The sequence below is a fragment of the Pteropus vampyrus genome, unplaced genomic scaffold (assembly GCF_000151845.1).
Source record: "Pteropus vampyrus isolate Shadow unplaced genomic scaffold, Pvam_2.0 Scaffold331, whole genome shotgun sequence".
NCBI lineage: Eukaryota > Metazoa > Chordata > Mammalia > Chiroptera > Pteropodidae > Pteropus > Pteropus vampyrus.
Window position 1 is genome coordinate 297120 of NW_011889112.1, and position 8485 is coordinate 305604.

The window sequence follows — 8485 nt, forward strand, 5'->3', positions numbered from 1 at the left end:
AGGATCATACAAGAATACTATGAAAAAGTATATAACACCAAATTTAATAACCTAGAAGAAATGGACCAGTACTTAGAAAAATACAATCTTCCTAGTCTGAATCAAGAAAAACTGGAAAATCTAAATAGACCGAGCAGCAGTATGGAAATTGAAACAATCATCAAAAACCTATCCAAAAGTAAAAGTCCATGACCAGATGGCTTCACCAGTCAATTCTACCAAACATTCAAAGAAGATTTAATACCCATTTTCCTCAAACTCTTCCAAAAAATAGAAGAGGAGCCAATACTTCCCAACTCATTTTAGGAGGCCAATATTACCCTGATACCAAAACCTGGTAAAGATAACACAAAAAAAGAAAACTACAGACCAATATCTCTCATGAACACATGCAAAAATCCTAAATAAGATACTAGCGAACCGAAAACAGCAACATATTAAAAAAATCATACACCGCGATCGAATGGGCTTCATCCCCGAGGGATGGTTCAACATACACAAATCGATTAATGTGATACACCATATAAACAAATTAAAAAATAAGAATCATACGATCCAATCAATAGATGCAGAAAAAGCCTTCGATAAAATACGTCATCTATTTATGATCTTAACAAAATCGGTATAGAAGGAAAGTACCTTAACATAATAAAGGCCATATATGACAAACCCTCAGCCAACATTATACTTAATGGTGAAAGACTTAAAACCTTCCCTCTAAGATCAGGAACAAGGCAAGACTGTCTACTCTCGCCACTGCTATTCAATATAGCATTGGAGTTCCTAGCAAGTGCAATTGGGCTTGAGAAAGATATAAAAGGCATCCAAATAGGAAACAAACAAGTCAAACTGTCACTATTTGCAGATGACATGATTCTCTATATAGAAAACCCTAAGGATTCTACAAGAACACTACTAGAAACAGTAAGCAAATACAGTAAAGTCTCTGGATACAAAATCAACGTTCAAAAATCCATAGCGTTCCTATACTCTAATAATGAAGCATCAGAAAAAGAAGTGGAAAAAATAATTCCTTTTGCAATTGCAACAAAAAGAATGAAATACCTAGGAATAAATCTAGCAAAACATGTGAAGGATCTATATCATGAAAATTATAAGACCCTAATAAAAGAAATTGAAGAAGATATAAAGAATGGAGAGATATTCCATGTTCTTGAATTGGAATAATCAACATAGTTAAAATGACCATATTACCTAAAACATTATACAGATTTAATGCAATCCCCATCAAAATCCCATCGGCATTTTTTAAAGAAATGGAACAAAAAAAAATCATCAGATTTGTATGGAAGCACAAAAGATCCCAAATTGCCAAAGCCATCCTGAGAAAAAAGAACGAGGCTGGAGGCATCACTCTGCCCAACTTCAAATTATGCTACAAAGTGACAGTAATCAAAACAATATGGTATTGGCAGCAAAAGAGACACACTGACCAGTGGAACAGAATTGAGAGTCCAGAAGTAAACCCATATTTATATGGGCAAATAATTTTTGACCAAAAAAAAAAGCCAAAAACCTATAGTGGAGAAAGGAAAGCCTCTTCAATAAATGGTGCTGAGAAAACTGGAAAATCACCTGCAAAAGAATGAAATTAGACTGTTGTCTATCACCACACACCAAAATTAATTCCAAAGGGATTAAGGACCTGAATATAAGAGCTGAAACAATAAAATGCAGAGAAGAAAACATAGGAATGAAACTCAAGGACCTTGGACTTAAAGAGGACTTTATGAATTTGACCTCAAAGGCAAGGGAAGTAAAAGCAAAAATGAAAAGCTTCAAACTAAAAAGCTTCTGCTCAGCAAAAGAAACTGTCAACAAGGTAAAGAGACAACCATCTCAGTGGGAAAATATATTTGCAAGCAATGACTCTAATAAGGGCCTAATATCCAAAATATACAAAGAACTCATACAAATCAATAACAACAACAACAAAAAACCAAATGATCCAATCAAAAAATGGAAAGAGGACCTGAACAGACACTTCTCCCTAGAGGACATACAAATGGCCAACAAAGATATGAAAAGATGCTCAACAGTGGTAGCTATTAGGGAAATGCAAATCAAAACCACAATGAGATACCATCTCATACCTGTTAGAATAGTTATAATCAACAGGACAAGTTAACAAATGCTGGAGAGGATGCAGAGAAATAGGAGCCCTCATACACTGCTGGTGGGAAACAGTATGGAGGTTCTCAAAAAACTAAGAGTTGATCTATTGTATGATCCAGCAATCCCTCTACTGGGTATTTACCCCAAAGACTTGAAAACCCATAACCAAAAAGATATTTGCACACCGATGTTCATAGCAGCATTATTCACGGTGGCCAGGCTATGTAAGCAACCACAGTGTCCTATGATAGATGATTGGCTAAAGAAGCTGTGGTACATATATACAATGGAATATTACTCAGCCATAAGAAGAGATGAAATACTGCCATTTGTGACAACATAGATGGACCTCCAGATAATCATGCTAAATGAAATAAGCCAGACAGAAAAAGTTGAAAATCACATGATATCACTTATATGTGGGATATAAACCTAAAAGCAACAAATGAACAGGAAAAACAAACAGAGGATCATGGTCATGGGCAATATGCTAGTGGTTGCCATAGGGTAGGAGAGAGGTGGGAGGTAGATGGTGTAAAAAGGGTCAAATGTGTGGTGACAGAAAGAAATCTAATTATGGGAGGTGAACAGACAGTGTAAATATACATAGGCCTTATATATGTGTGTGTATACACACACACATATATATCTTTAATCACGGTCAATTCTTAAATAATAATATAACACTTCACACAGAGTGTAAGAACTTTACAACAGAATATTCCCTATTCCCTTCCATCGTTTGTGCTGTTGTCATATGTTCATTTTATACATTCTATAAATTTATTCTATACGCAACTATTTTTGCTTCAGAAATTCAGTATCTTTTAGAGTGATTAAAATAAGGAAAACAATGCCGTTCTGGAAATTCTCTTTTTTATGTGTAGATACAAGTCTTTGGTATTATATTCCTTCCATCTGAAGAACTTCTTTCAACATTTCTTATAGCACAAGTCTACAGGAAATGAATTCTCAGTTTGTTTGAAAAAATATTTCTTTTTCAATTTCGAAAGATTTTTTTTTCTAGGTATAGACTTTGGGGTCGCCAGTTTTTTCCTTTCAGCGTTTTAAAGATGTTATTCCATTATTTCTGGCTTGCATAGTTTCTGACCAGACATCTGCTGTAATTCTTGCCTTTGTTCCTCTGTAATCTACCCTCAAAATTTTCTCTTTACCTTTTTAGCAGTTTATGTTGTGTCAGGAGTTCTTTTTGGTTAGGTTTGTTTTGTGATTTATCCTGCTTGAGGTTCTGAGATTTTTAGATTTGTAGCTTGATTTTTTTCATTATTAAAAAAAAATGTATGGGCCATTATCTCTTCAAACTGTTTGCTATTGTCTCATGGCTCTGGTGCCCTGTTCCCCCCCACCCCCCAGTCCTTTTTTCTCTTTGTGTTTCAGTTTGTGTAAGTTCTGTTTACCTTCAAGTTCACTGCTTCTTTCCTCAGCTGTGTTGAGTTCACTGATAAGCCTGTCAAAGGCATTCTTCATCTCTGTTACCATGGATTTTCCTACTAGCATCTCCGTTTGACTCTTCCTTATAGTTCCATCTCTCTGCTGAAGTTCTTCATCTATTTGTGCAGCTTTCCACATTTTCCATGACAGCCTTCAACATATTAACCTTAATTATTTAAAATTTCCTGCCTAATGGTTTCAACATTCAGATTATCTTTAAGTCTGGCTCTGTCGATTGGTCTCTTGGCAGTGGGTTGTTTTACTTGCTCTTTTTTGTGTTTTAAAATTTTTTATTGAATGCCAGACCTGAGCAGAGAGATCAAAGCAGGAAGTATTTATGACTGGAATTTAGGCATACCTTTTTTCCTGCCAGTCTGTGAATGTGAGGGGTGGAGTCAACTAGGAGTCAACTAAGTTATGAGCTGAGCTTGGTTTGGGTTTTATTGTTGCTGTAAGTACCTCAAGGTTCCAACTCCCCTAGTGTGACCATGTTCCTAGGTCAGGGCTGGGTTCCCAACATTCCACCCTCAGCTTTACACCTTTCTGTGTGCCTCTGCCTCAGTGGGGTTTTCTCCACATTTTTTGCCCTCCTTGGTGGTAGACAGCCATTACTTGATGCTTGCTTACCTGGGTAGGGAGACTGTCACCCTGCTGTCTCAATCTCAGGCAGGCCATGTGCTCCTAGGCTGGAGGATGAGGCTTTTGCAGTGGTCCTCATTCCCCTTAGGAGTAGGAGCCCACTCATGGCTCAGGCCCAGGACAGCTTCCTGCCCTCCAACTTCAGGGAAGGGTTTTCCTTCCTACCACCCTCACTGGATTTTCACCTGTATCCTGAGGCCAACAGATTTTTGCTGCACTTTCCCTAGTAGCATGCGACTTTTGTTTGTTAGGGAAAAAGAGTCTGCGGAGGGTGTGTTACTTCTGGTGCCTTGGCTGCTCCTCTGCCCCAGGCCTGCATCCCTGAGGGTGGCTCCCTTTGGTTTCCCACTCTGTGCCTGATATTTGTTTTTTTATGAGGATCCAGTGAAAGTCTGTGGAAGAAGAACCTGCAAGGGGTGTCAACTCCCCTTGTCTGCAGTTCTCAGAAGTTCTATACGCTCATGCTAACCCACATTCAGCTTTTAGCAATTCTTTAAAGCATTAGAGGGACTCCCCTTACCCACTTGCATAGCCGTTTTGCCTTCTTCCCTGTGCTCAGCCACAGGTGGCCAGTGTTCACGGCCCCCCTCTCCTTGGAGGCACCTGCCTTCCTTATACTTCAGGTTCATTGGCTGCCTTGCAACTTCAGCGCATGGATGGGTTCAAGAGAAGACATGATTTTGTAGATTATCTAGCTTTTTTATTTCTAGGGAAGGAGTGGGCCTCTTTCTGGCTTTCTCTTTCCTACTTGGCAGTTGGAAGCCAGAGTGATCTTTTTAAAACATCGATCACATTTTGTCTTTTCACTGCTTAAAACCTTCCAGTGTGTTCTTGACACAGAATAAAATCCGGCTTTTTATAAGGGCCTTTGAGCCCCGCGTGGTCTGGCCCCTAGCTTCCTCTCAATCTCAGCTCGCATCACGTTCTGGCACCCACTACCCTCCAACCACACTCACCCTCTACCTCAGAGAAGTTGTTTCATTTCTCACTCCTGCCCTGAGGCCTTTGCCTTTTCTGTTCCTTTTACCAGGAATACTCTTCCCTCCCTTTTGCCTGGGTCTGAAGGGGTGCTCCTGTCAAGCCTCAGTTCAAATGTCACCTTCTAAGAGGTCCTTTCTTCTATCTACAGCTTCCCTCCTCTCCCTAATTTCTTAAAATTTCGAAAATCACAGCGCATCAGATATGGTTTTGGATACTTCTAAAAATAGATTTTTGGAACAAAGAAGATAGGGAAGGGTAAGATTTCCTCCAGCTATGCTCTTTTGGCTCTTGAATTTTCCTCAGATCATCTGGGCTGCTTGTTCTCAATCTCAGCCAAAAGTTAGAAGCCTTGGTGGAAAAAATCTGTAAAAAATCCTGATGGCCTTACCAGACCAACTAAATCAGACTCTCAAGGAGGAAGGGGCAGGCGTCAGGAGGACTTTTGGGCTCCCAGGTGGTTCCAGCGGACAATCTAGCTTGAGAACCAATTGGTCTGAGCATAAAACTGGTCATGTCAACTATTGGTCTGACATTCAGTTTCTGCTTCCAATAGAACAGGGAAAGGTCCCAGATTGGCTTAGCAAAACACCTTGTTTTTTCCTTCCTAATTTATTTTGACACTTTCTCATTTGTAGACTAATAAAAAGAAAAACCAATGTATCCTAGGAAACCGACACCTGGGCTAGTAACTGCATTTTCCTTAGCTGGTCAGATAATAGACAGTAGATCTCACAGAGCCCCAGGCTTTGACACATCTCAAGTCTGGGTATTTTAAAAAAACTTTTATGTAATTCTTACTATGTGACAAGCATTTTTCTAAGCACTTTACATATATTAACTCAATTTTTATGTACAATAATCCTGTGAGGGAGTACTATCAGTGTCCCTATTTTATAGATGAGGAAACTGAGGCTCAGAATGTTTAAGTAGTTTACTCAAAGGTACCCAGTTCCAGATTCATGCCCAGGCAGTCTGGCTCCATATTCAGTCTCTTACTCATTAGTCTATACTGCAAAGAAGGTTAAAATTACAATTTAAAATTATCAGAGAAGCTGGAACTCGCATTTTAGCACATGGCAAAAAGCTACTGCCAGGGCAGATAAACCACATGAACACATTGGCATGGAAAGCATGACAAATTTGGGCAAGAGACCAGGAGGAATTTTCCCATTGGCTATTCCTGAGAACCAGGCTGTGACATCTAAGTCAGAGATGCAGTAGTCACACACACACACACACTGTCCCCCTGAAAGCTTTGAGACCCGGCTGTTAGAATCAGTGGAAAATCACAAGTGTGGGCTGGACTCCACTGTAGACTGGGCCGAGCTTGCTTTGGCGCTCTCTCAGCCTCAATTTTCTTCAAGGGCAGCTGTGCTGTTCCTTATATCTGGAACATTCCACATCTGATAGCATGAGCACCTCATGCTCAGTCTCTTATCTTATTCAGGTCTCTGCTCCAAAGTGTTCTGATTGGAGAAACTCCTCTGACCACCCTGTGTAAGAAGCCTGTCACTGCTGTCACTCTCTCGCTCCCTTGCCTGTCTCTTCTACACAGTGCTTACCACACTCTGATGTATATTCGTCCCCCACTATACTGTACCCTCCTTGAGAACAGGACTTTGGTCTCTCTTATCCCCGAATGTCCCGAACAGTGACTGCATGATGTAGGACTGGCAAATATTTGCTCAGTGAATGAATTCAGGAGCCCAATCGAATAATTTTTAAAGTCTTCTCTAGTTTTAACATTCTACAAAAATGCAACTTATTTACATGTTCTCTTCCTCTCCTAGCTATTAGCACTTAAAATCCATTAATGGCTGGTTGGTATCACTCACCAACAGAAGGAGAAGCAGGGAGAAAACAATCTTTAGATTCATCAATGTCAGGGATGGAAAGGACTTTCCAGAGCACCCATGTTAACCTCTCTCTCTTCCCACCTTACAGACAAGGGGTCAGGGGGCCTCAGAGGGGACTCACCAGCCCCAGGAACACCACCAGTGAGTGTGGAATCCTAACTAGAACACTCATGTCTGTCTCCTAAAAAGAGCTTTTCCCGCTTCATTAAACTGGTTTCTGTGGGAGCAGGGTGATCTGCTAACTGAAACAGAATGAGGGGATCATGTGGAGCTCTAAAGTTTATATTAGTCTTCATGAATTTGTTTCATGAAGAATATTACCTCCAATTTAAATGAACTCCCCACAGTGGGATAAAGTATGTAAGATTTCAGATGAATAAATTTCTTCCTATGAAAAAAGTGGAATATGCCTCCCTTATTTGGCAAGTGACTGATGTGTGTAAACAGGGAGCTGTAGACCCAGAGAAAAGCAGGGAGGAGACAGTGTCCTGCCTCATAAAATTCGTCCAGGTTGGTGCTTCAGGTTTACTCCGGTTTAAACTGGCCATTCTGCCTGTTATGGACTTTTTGCTGAGTTAGAGGTGTCACTGAATGTGGTAGACACTCTTGTGCATCCTCAGGCCTCCCCAGAACTGACGTATTCAGTCCCCCTCTGGAAGAGGGATGCTTATAGGTGGCTCACAGTTGAGTCCTTCTGTACAAACTGCTCTCTAATCAAACAGAGCCACCTGACCCATGCTCATGCTTCTTCCTGAGGATTATCTTCATCCACAACAGGGTCATTTAGACTAATTCTGTAGGGCCAGCCAGCACCCCCACCAGCGCTTCCTGCAGGGTTGGCTGAGGCCTTTGTTATGACAGCATTGCACCACGATTTCTCCCGCACTCGGTCTTGCTCCCCTCCCGCCCTCATACTTCCCAGAAAACCTCCTGCATGCTAATTTAGATCTTAAAGTCTTCTTTCCTAGGAAATGAATCCGTCACATTCAACTCATTAGAGGCTCAGATCCCGAATCCTGTCCTTTTGCCTCAGACTAGATGGGCCCCTCCCACGTTTAGATGGCTCTCCTGGGAAAACTCTCTTTCAGTTTGAGATTCTACCTCTTTGTAACTTCTTCCAACTGGCTCTACTTCTCAGAAGCACCTAGAACCAAGCTCTATTCTTCCATGAGCCAGTCCTTTAATTATAGGTAGTGATTCCACAAATGTTTAAGATTCAGCTCTTGTTCCTTTCTCATTCCTGATGGGACCAAGCTTGGAGTTGACTTGCCATCTTGTGCTGCTTGATGTCTCCAAGTACACAGGTCTTCAGCATTTACCAGGACCCCAGCTGCCTCCTCTGCTTGGAACCACCACCACCCCTGTGCTGCTAAATGTCTCTTCCTCAGCTAGGCTCCCAAGTGCTCTATCAGATTGCCAAA